The sequence below is a fragment of the Danaus plexippus genome, chromosome 26, assembly GCF_018135715.1.
Source record: "Danaus plexippus chromosome 26, MEX_DaPlex, whole genome shotgun sequence".
In the NCBI taxonomy this organism is placed as follows: Eukaryota; Metazoa; Arthropoda; class Insecta; order Lepidoptera; family Nymphalidae; genus Danaus; species Danaus plexippus.
In genome coordinates this window covers 4,399,343-4,409,277 of record NC_083554.1, presented here as the reverse complement: position 1 = coordinate 4,409,277, position 9,935 = coordinate 4,399,343, and the positions used below count along the sequence as shown (strand labels likewise).

The following is a 9,935-nucleotide window of genomic DNA, read 5'->3' as shown; positions in this document are numbered from 1 at the left end:
AGTTTCATGCATGAGTTCCAAAGATTTATATATTAATAAAATTCAAACTAAGTTTAGGAGAAAAAAAATTTATAGATAGAATTTATATATTAAACATACAGATGTTATAAATTTTTTTTTTAAATGTTTTTGTTCATTAAATTATTTGATTAAATTAGTGCAACAATTCTTTTCATTACAATTATGTTTGAAATTTATATTATCTAATAGTATTAGTTACATATATAATACTGTTCTCCTCACTGATTATATTCTAATTGTATAGGGAGATTGTTCGTCCTTTCCTTTGCACTATAACTTTGATTTGCATGAACCTTAGAAACTATAACTTCAAGGCTGCATTTGATATAATTAATTTAGAAATTGCAGGCTTCTCCAAAGACAAGAAACTACTGGGACATTTTAATAACTATGTATTGTATGAATTCCTCATTTTGTCATAATTTTGGCACAACTTAATCTAGTACTTCTATAATTACTAAAATTCCACATTCTTTAAAATGGAGTCGGAATTTTTCTGTCTGTTTTGAGTCAGTTAGCATCATATTTATCACAGGATTCAATTTATCTTAAATGTGTACCACAGCTGATATGATTTACACAAAGCCTCACATAAAGGCCACATCTAAGCCATTGATAAATACTAAGTTATCATTTTATCTGTGGTCAAGGCGGCAACAATGGAATGCCCTAGATAGTTATGGTATTTGGGAATTGAATGCAGCAGTTGTCGAGGCAAGGCCGCACACTGTTTAATAAGCTGACATTTGCAGTAATTTGCAAAATCTTTTGCTGTTTGTACTCTAAAATTAACAATAGATTTAACATAATTGTTACTTTTCTTATTATTAAAAGAAAATGAACTTTAAAATGTACATTTATAAATGTTAACGAAAATATTCAATTTTAATAACAAGTGTGTTCGATTTTTATGATTGACTGGGTGTAAAGATTCCTTTTGATTAAAAGAAATAACGAAAACCAGTTGTTCGATCCTGATTGTGAATATTAATTTATTCATATATGTTTTGTGTGTATCAAAAACAATTTTTTTCCAAATGTTTCCATTTATAACCGATACAATGGTAGGCTACTATTTTTTAACGTATTATTGCCAGTGACGAAACCGTGTCGCTGTAATCGCTTACGTTTCCAACAAACTTTATATAAGAGGTAAAATACCTGTATATATAGTCACTTTTACTTAACACAAGGTATGCGTCATAGTGAAGCCTGTGGTATCTGTTAATTGCATCGTCCCCACAACCTGCTAATATTGACGATTAAATTTATCATAGCCGCCGTTTACAATATTTAGTATGAATGAGGTACCTTATTTTATTTCCTAGTATGAGATTTTTGTTTAGTATTATTTGTAATAGACATGAAATTTTTACTACACCGCAATTTACTGCGCGCCTGTTAATATGTCATAAATTTCCAGACGTTTTTATGTGACGTATCAAAATAAAATATATAGTTTAAAAAAAGATGGCTTTAATTAATTATAAACGCTCGTAATTAACTATTTTAATACTCGAACTATTTTCTCATTACGAAGTTTGTGATGGAATTTTGATTATTAATATTTTTTTATATTCATAATGAAAGATTAGACCGGGGTTTTCTAATTAGCGGTTACAAAATTAGAGAATGCAAGGATAAGCCGATGACCCCGTCGATTATTTAAATGCTTACAATATCCGATATCTATCCTGTATAAAACAAAAAACGCGGGAAACGCAACTCGTTGCCGCTGTTTTGCAATGGCAGCTATTTCCGGGACCGTTTAGAAATTGGACTAGAATTTCAGCGTTTACGACCTTTACTGTTTCCCAGTATATTTGGATGTCTTGCGGCGGTTGTGAAATTGTTTTGCCTTTATTATACGTTATATGAAAATACGTTACTATGTATGTAAAGGTCGTTCCGGTAACCAGTTTTTTCAGTTGTTGCTACACTTTCATTTCTCGGGTAAATAAAATAACGAATTGTATTACGAAATCGTTTCATTGATATTTTTATTTCGTATCAATTGGAATAGAGTAGAATAGGTTTTGTTTTAATAAAAGTATAGCACTTTTTACATCTTATTTGTTACAAGTTAACATCTAAAAGATATCTTAAATGTTTGAATTTTATAAGATAACACAATTTGGTTCTATTTGATTATGAATTAACTATTCTAGGACATTATCCAATTTTTTATTTAAACAGATTTATTTAACTATTTTTTAACATGACTAAGGATAATTCAACTATATAACAATGAATTTTCGAAAAGTTTTTCAAACTGAAGTAATTATTGAAATGTTATACAATTGATATATAACTTAAAATTTTATCAAAAAATATAAGTCATTGCAAGATCAATATGCTTGTTACAGCAATGTGAAAAATTCTAATAACTAGCAGTGTCAATATGCTAATAGATAGCTTACACATTGCTCTATCTGTACACGGAATGTATGTGGAATAGGGCTTTCTGTCATAGACAGTTGGTGTGAGCTTCTGCCATGAATATCCGTAATAGGATAGGAATAACTGGATTTTTTATTGAAAAGGGACGAATGAGCAGACGGTCCACGAGTTTCTAAGTGGTTAACGTCAGTATAGACATCTGCTCTTGGGGTAAATTTCGGGGATGCGATGCCCTTCCTTTAACGATGGACACACCTTTATACAACCATATATTTTTTTACTTCTTGGATCGTTATTAATAAACTGATGTTATGTTTTTATTCAGTAAATAATGTTGGATTACAAACATTATTAATTGTACTTTAAAATAGTTGGACTAAACAATAACATATGATTTAATTTATGTCTTTTATTAAGTGAAAGAAGCTGTATGATATAATAATCAAATTATGAAACGAGGTTGCTATTGTTAAACAATAATCGTGTCGTCGATTAAAATGTAATTACTGTTAATTGTGTCTTAACAAATGTCTTATCCATGACTTACTAACACATTTAAAAACCTTTTAATTCTGATAATAAATATATATGATTTACAAACCACAATTTGAGTCCACTCACTCGAAACGCTCAAGGATATTATTCTCAGTGTCTACTGGAGATCTAGAATCCGTAGCAAGTACGTGTAATCCTATAAGCATCGTTAATACTCTAACAATTAGCCGTCAGTTTTCAAATTGCTTAAAGAAACAAGTTTTTATATACGTAATAGGCGCTATAATTAAATATTTTCCTTTACGTGTAATTAAATAATTTGTAAACTAACGTTTGACGAAGGAACAAATCTATTATATGAATTATTATCGCTTAAAAACTGACTTCCTCTCATAATTAGGTAAAAATACTGAAAGTAAGTTTTGTAGCTAAATAATAGTTATTTAGAAATCGGTGCAGCGACCTCGGCTGCCCGCCGCGTAATCCGGCCGCTGTCGCTGGATCCGTTAATAATGTAATAATCGTGAAAAAAAAAAAAACTTCGCCACTTGCATTTAACCTTGACAGTGTCCGTTATTTAGATAATATGCACGATTAAGAAATTTTTCACCAAAAATAAACTTCGGAATGCTTATAATATATTTTTTATTTTACCTTGTTTTTTTTTTCCACACAACAATGGATTTTTTTTTTAATTGTTTACGTCATCACTAAAGATATATTTTTCGTAACAGTTAATCTATGATGTAATGGTTATAATCTGTGGAAGTGTCAATAAGGAAGAGGTTTTATTTTATTTTTTTAAATGTATTCTTAATAATTGTCGCAATATTTATCCAAAATGGTTTACAGGATGTATTATGTTATATATAATATAGTCTTTATTCGACCGTTAACAGAGAGAACGGCGTTTTAAGAGATGTCATTTCTCGTAATTCTTGTTTGAACGCAATCCAACACTAAGGATTACAAGCTAAGCTTTCATTGAGTTCTTCTAACAATGGCTTCACTGTTTGAGTGTGTCATAAAGGCACCCTTTGGAAGTTTTGTCTTTGTATATTTTATCGTCATGGATTTAAATTTTATTGCATTTCTATTTTCTATCGATAATGTTTATTTGAAGGTAAAATTGTGCGTTTTGAAAAGCATTACAGTCGTGAGTTGAGTTATGTATGTAGATATATTATTTAATTTATTCATAATAATATTGTCTTTAAAACCATGTTTATACCTAATAGAAAATACTATTTTATACTTTATATGTATTTACTATAAGACGCAAATTATTTGAATGCAATGTAGGAGAAATGACTAACATTTTTACCTGCAGCGAAATAACTTTGGATGTGAAACGAGATCTCTAACATATTGATAATATTGTATATCAATGAACGAACATACGTTAGACCCTTCCGTTATGTATGTATGTATTATGTTACAAAAGTTGAATCGGAAGTTATCTGCACTATGATATTAATAATTGTTTATCTGAATCATTGCTATGTATAAATTAATACAATTTATAGTATATGTGAATATTTCCATTGAAAACTAGGTATATATTAAATGCAAGTAAATACAAAAACTTCACAAATTATATACTAAAACCTTCCTCGAGAATCACGCTATCGGGTGGTGATAATTGTTTTATAATCGATGCAGTAGTTTTTCTGTTTATCGCGAACAGACAGACGCGGCGAGGGACCGTATAATATGTATTGATTGATTGATACTACTAAAATAATACTTTGAAGAAATCCATTCAATATATCGAAGCGTATTGATTACTACAACGGCACCTTCAGTTTTATATGCCAAACTCAAAACCTGTAGTTTTAATATCTCCCATTCATGAATAAAAATTGATGTCATAGTTACGAAGATTTGTGAATAATAAATATTAGAGTTTTTACGCTGCGAACAAGTAGTAAGGGTATTGTTGTTTGACGTGTCTGTAAATGGTTGACAACGAGTTTGTGAGCTGAGACTTGTTTATATTAAAATACCACATCGCCTACGCGTCAAGACTTCATACGGACGATTTTCACGTTCAAAACTATGGTTTTTAACTAATTCCATGGCATAGGGGAACATTTGTCTTTTCCTCTTTTCCGCCCAGTTTCCAAGCACCATATAATACGTTCATAGGAGCTTTATTGAATTTATAGGAGACTATAAATTTTATAGGCATTTTATTGAAGATATAATATTTAATTGTTTTCTGGTGAAATAAGAACATTGTATTTGAATTGTTTTTAAATTTACAAATCATTATCCGCGACCTAATCCAGAGGTACTTTGTCCGCATAGACATCGGACTCAGAGAGCGATGTACAAAGTTTGCTGAAACAATAGATATGGTTACTAATTGGCTTTGACATACATATATGTACCTTGCGTCATGTGACTACATTCGAAATATAACTATAACAATGTGCTTTCTTGGAAACTTAACGGCATTCCTTCATAAATCAACCATCCTATGTCTAATTCTGAAGTCTGCTAGATTATTGTTAATTTCATAAAAAATTCGTCCCGTAGTTTTTGTATTACAAAACAACAAATATCAATCCATAATACATAAATACAAACAGTCGCAGACTTTCGTATTTATAGTATATTAGGAATGAACAATGTAATGTTTTAAGCCTACGAAGCGACAATGTTTTAGCCTATTTAGAGTTATTTATAAAGAATTAATTAAAACAAAGATCTGTTAGTGATTTCAAATAAGTATTCTTATCGCTTCAGGGCTATAAGTGTCTCCTTGGAAGTGTGTCTGACCTGAATACTGGGACTAATTAATTTACAAGAACCCACTTCGTTACAGCTGACTTGGTGCGAATATTTTGTAGGATAAAGAATGGATAATAATAAGAAAGAGATAAATGGAATTTCATTTAAAATGTAGGAAATAAAATTAACTATTTATAAAATACTGTTGTGATGTATAATAAATTATATTTTTTATATTGAGAGCTTTTATATATTTTATTTTGATATTAATATTGGCCACAGTGGAGTGTTTTACCTCTAGTGTGTTGTTTGAAATGAAATAATATGAAAGATTAAATTAAATTATAAGCTTGGTGTTAATTTATTTAAAAGGTAATGGAATTAGATTTCACTGCGGTTATGGTCGTTACTCTTACCACAAGTTACACTAGTCACTAAATCTTCGCGTGTGATAGTAACGACGTAGATATATGAACACACTGAAAGCTCTGCGTTCAGTTTAATGAAAACTCGTGCTTAGGCAATAAATTTTATAATAAATGGCTAGCATAACATCTGTTACATGTTAATTTTTCATTTATCACAGTTTTTTATCAAACTAAATGTGTTTGTAACCGTCAGATTTACAGACCATTTAAAGGCATAACTCTCGATTTAGTAGTAAAGATCGGGTTTTGCAGGAGAAACGAGGAGTCGCATAGTGTACGTATAATATATATGAATGTATTGCTATGCAGTATTTAACGATACTTTCACAATGTTTATCAGCTGTGGCACTACCTCAATAACTGGATTGTTGTGCCCGTTTTGGGAAAATATTCAGTACTCTAGAATACTAGACAATATTCGGGAAACACTTGGTTGCGTTGGAGGGATGTAGTAGCGCTCATCTATGGAGTGTGATTAATATCACTAAATCAGCGAAAAATTCGCAGAATCATCTTTATATTATTATATTTAATTATCACTATAAGCCTTATAAAAAAGAAATTTGGAAATAACTCCAGTAATAGATTTGTTAGGCTGGACAAATATTGAAGTTTTCTCTAATATTAATTCATATCGTTTTAATTCTATAGTAAATTTGAATTTTAAATACAAGCATCGGTGTGAGTATATTTTTTGCAAGTTTAGTACATAAATCAACTAGCAGATTTCTCATTTTAATGAAATTAAAGAATATCTGGTATTCAAAACAACTTGTCTAACGAAACACCATATAGGCCAAATCGAACTGAATATTATATTATATATTATATATTAGAGTCTTTTTCCTAATTAAATTCCTAATAAAAAGTAATATTCTTGTTAAGTTTTAATATTTACGAATACAACATATTGGTGCTTCTGGGATTGCTTTACTTGATTTGCAAAAGTTTCCTTACATTTTACTTTAACTACAAAACATCTTGCAAATAAGTAGTGCAAACAAGTTGATTCTTTAAAGTATTGATATAATTTTAAATTTTCACTAAGTATTGCGATTTAATGAAATGTACTGTTTAGTTATCTTAATCTACAAATCGCGTGTTCTAATGTAGTAAGCTAGAGGCGATGTCTCTGAAGACTTTATGTACAATCACTGTAGTGACATTTTATATTTTAAGTATGTCTTTTTCTGCAATTTTAGTTTAAAATATAATCATTATTTTCGTAGGAAAAAAAAATTATATCAGTCAAATTATTATTCACAACGTAAAAGTTAAATTTGTGAGAATTGATTTCTCTAGATCTGATATTTTCCTCGATATTAAACGCATAAATTTTTTTGAATTTCTTAGTAATATATGATATAACAGAAAAATATTTTATCTTCATATTACAAGAATAAGAAACTGTGGTCTGAACGGGTTTTCGATTGATGGATTTGTGTAAATTATTATTATAAAGAATTTATATGAATCAGAGAGTAAACGGCCTTTCATAAATTAATATCATTGTACTTGCTGTTGTAAAAAACAGGTTTTCAATATGTATAAACCGCATGAATATTATTATAATATATAACGTATAAATCACTCGTCCCCAACACTTGATATCAATGTTGAGACCGTGGTTCTTCCCCCCATCTAGAAACCGGGGTTTATGAATAGTTTACGGCATCACGCAAAACTAGACCTTATTAAAATGTTTTTAGGGTATAAATTACACATTAGTAGCGGACGTTGTGATGAGGGTTGTCCAAGGTCGTTGATTGTCATCTGTCATATACAGCTTCGTGAATATATAGACAGATAGATAGATAGATAGATACGTTATTTAACTCATCGTACCGTGAGAGAACTTGTAGACTTGAATATGTTGTCTCTCTCATAAGTTGATTGTTATTTATCCGTAATTTAATTGTTATGTTTCGTAATAAACGTGAATTTTTAGTATAATCATAGATATTTTTGTAGTTTATATCGGTTTTTAAATGATATATCTACTATTATTTTCTATACAGAGCTTTAACCACAGAGAATGTTATAAATATTATGTGTAAAGTTATATATATAACAATTCCTTATTTTCAACTTATAAAAACAGCGCGGAAATTAAGATGACTTAACATAACTAAACAGCTTTTTTATAAATCTTTTTTTAATGTATTCTTTTCTAAGTACGTTTGTAATAAGTGTCAGATGTTTAGCGACAGATCGCACAAGTTAAGTAAAGTGTACAGAGATCACATCATTCTAAAGTTACGTTATATTGTATCAGCATTGAGTTTTATCACTCTGAGTCAAGCACTTCAACCTAGTAGTCTATGGTCGGAGTTAAGAAGTAATATGAAACATCAACCAGCTACCAGGACCACGTCTGTCGGCCCTACTGGTTGATTATAATTTCGTTCTTTCCATTCATCCATAATGCATTATAGCCATTTCATATTATATATATTTGTTCTCAGAAAAACCTCTTCAATACCATCGATGAGACGTTGCTAACACCAGGACCACAGGCGACGCCACGCTGCGTGCTTTACATACATGTGAGTTATATACATATAATTATTATGGTAAAATTTTATTGTTACACTTAATATTTCACAAAATTGTCGTCTAATATTTAACCGATTTAAAAGAAAATTAGATTATTAATTGCTATGTAATTGTTCCTATATACGTTTTGATGAGATCGGTTGACGGTTATAGGTGATGAATGATATCTCTTCAATGATTACATCACAATTTATAATTTCTTAATCACTTCATCACTAACGTCGGAAATATAGAGTTCCAGTCGCTTTATAATTAGGTTATCGTGTCATTCCGATATTCCGGAGGCTATAGGTTCGAATCCTGCTTGTGTAAATGATTTTTTAACGTTATATTTTCTAATTTCAATTATTGCTTAAATGTTATAAACGTAATTGCCCGAATTCGTGAACACGATTTGGGACCCTTAATGAAGAACATTGTTTTTTATGTCACTATGAATGTTGCATATTTACTTTACTGTTCACTTTAATTCATAATTGTGTAAAGCGAATGCAACAACGCATTTGAACACATTCAACAAAATACTTACATAATGACAAATAATTTGTTACTATCCAGGTGATAAATATTATTTGCTAAGAACAACAAGACAAAAAATTCGGGCTATGTATGTAAAATATTTGATTTTAGAGATAATAAAAAATTAAAAGAAAATATATATTATTTTTATTAAGTTTTGCCTTGTTTAGCAACAGTACATACTTGAAAAGTATAAGTTTTTATTGCGTGTATTTTCGACGACGAATATAAGTGAACGTAAATATTACGAGTTATCATATATGGTAATGTGATTTGTTTGACATTGTGATTTCTTCACTTTCTGTTGACGGTTTGTTGTATGGAAGTAATTTATTGGACAAGAAAAAGGAATCTGTTTTGGGAAGGATTAAGAAGGAATCAAGACATGTGTGCACATCGTAAGGAGGATTATGTGCACATCAGACTAATATTGCTAGTCCAAAAGTATTGTAATAATAGTCTCCTGAATATTTCAAGTTTTTTATCATTTTAAACGTGCTGTCTAGTTAGGCTCGTCTGTGGATGTGATGATCACGTCTAAGAATAACCGGCATTATCTAATAAAGGGGTCGACGTACCCGGCGGTTGCGACGCAAACTTTGTATAGGTATTATGTACAAATTAGGGCGAAAACGCATGAAGCGTGAAAACGCTGGCGGGCAAAGTGACCCAGCCATTGTGAGGTTTACACGTAATTGAACCAAAGGCCACAACTGTTCGCTAATCAGGTCTTTAGAGGATTTCATGCGATTCTAAAAGTATTTGTTATGTCCCCTTAAC

General features: G+C 30.2%; 1 protein-coding gene across 3 annotated transcripts in view; it reads left to right on the top strand.

Moving 5' to 3' along the window:
- The window catches only part of LOC116774268 (protein kinase C and casein kinase substrate in neurons protein 1), a 46,676-nt gene that overhangs the window by 1,396 nt on the left and 35,345 nt on the right, over positions 1 to 9,935 (top strand). For all 3 annotated transcript variants that reach the window (XM_032666939.2, XM_032666937.2, XM_032666938.2), the window contains exon 2: positions 8,546 to 8,626. The gene's annotated coding sequence lies outside the window, so the exon portion shown is untranslated. The remainder of the gene's footprint in view (positions 1 to 8,545; positions 8,627 to 9,935) is intronic.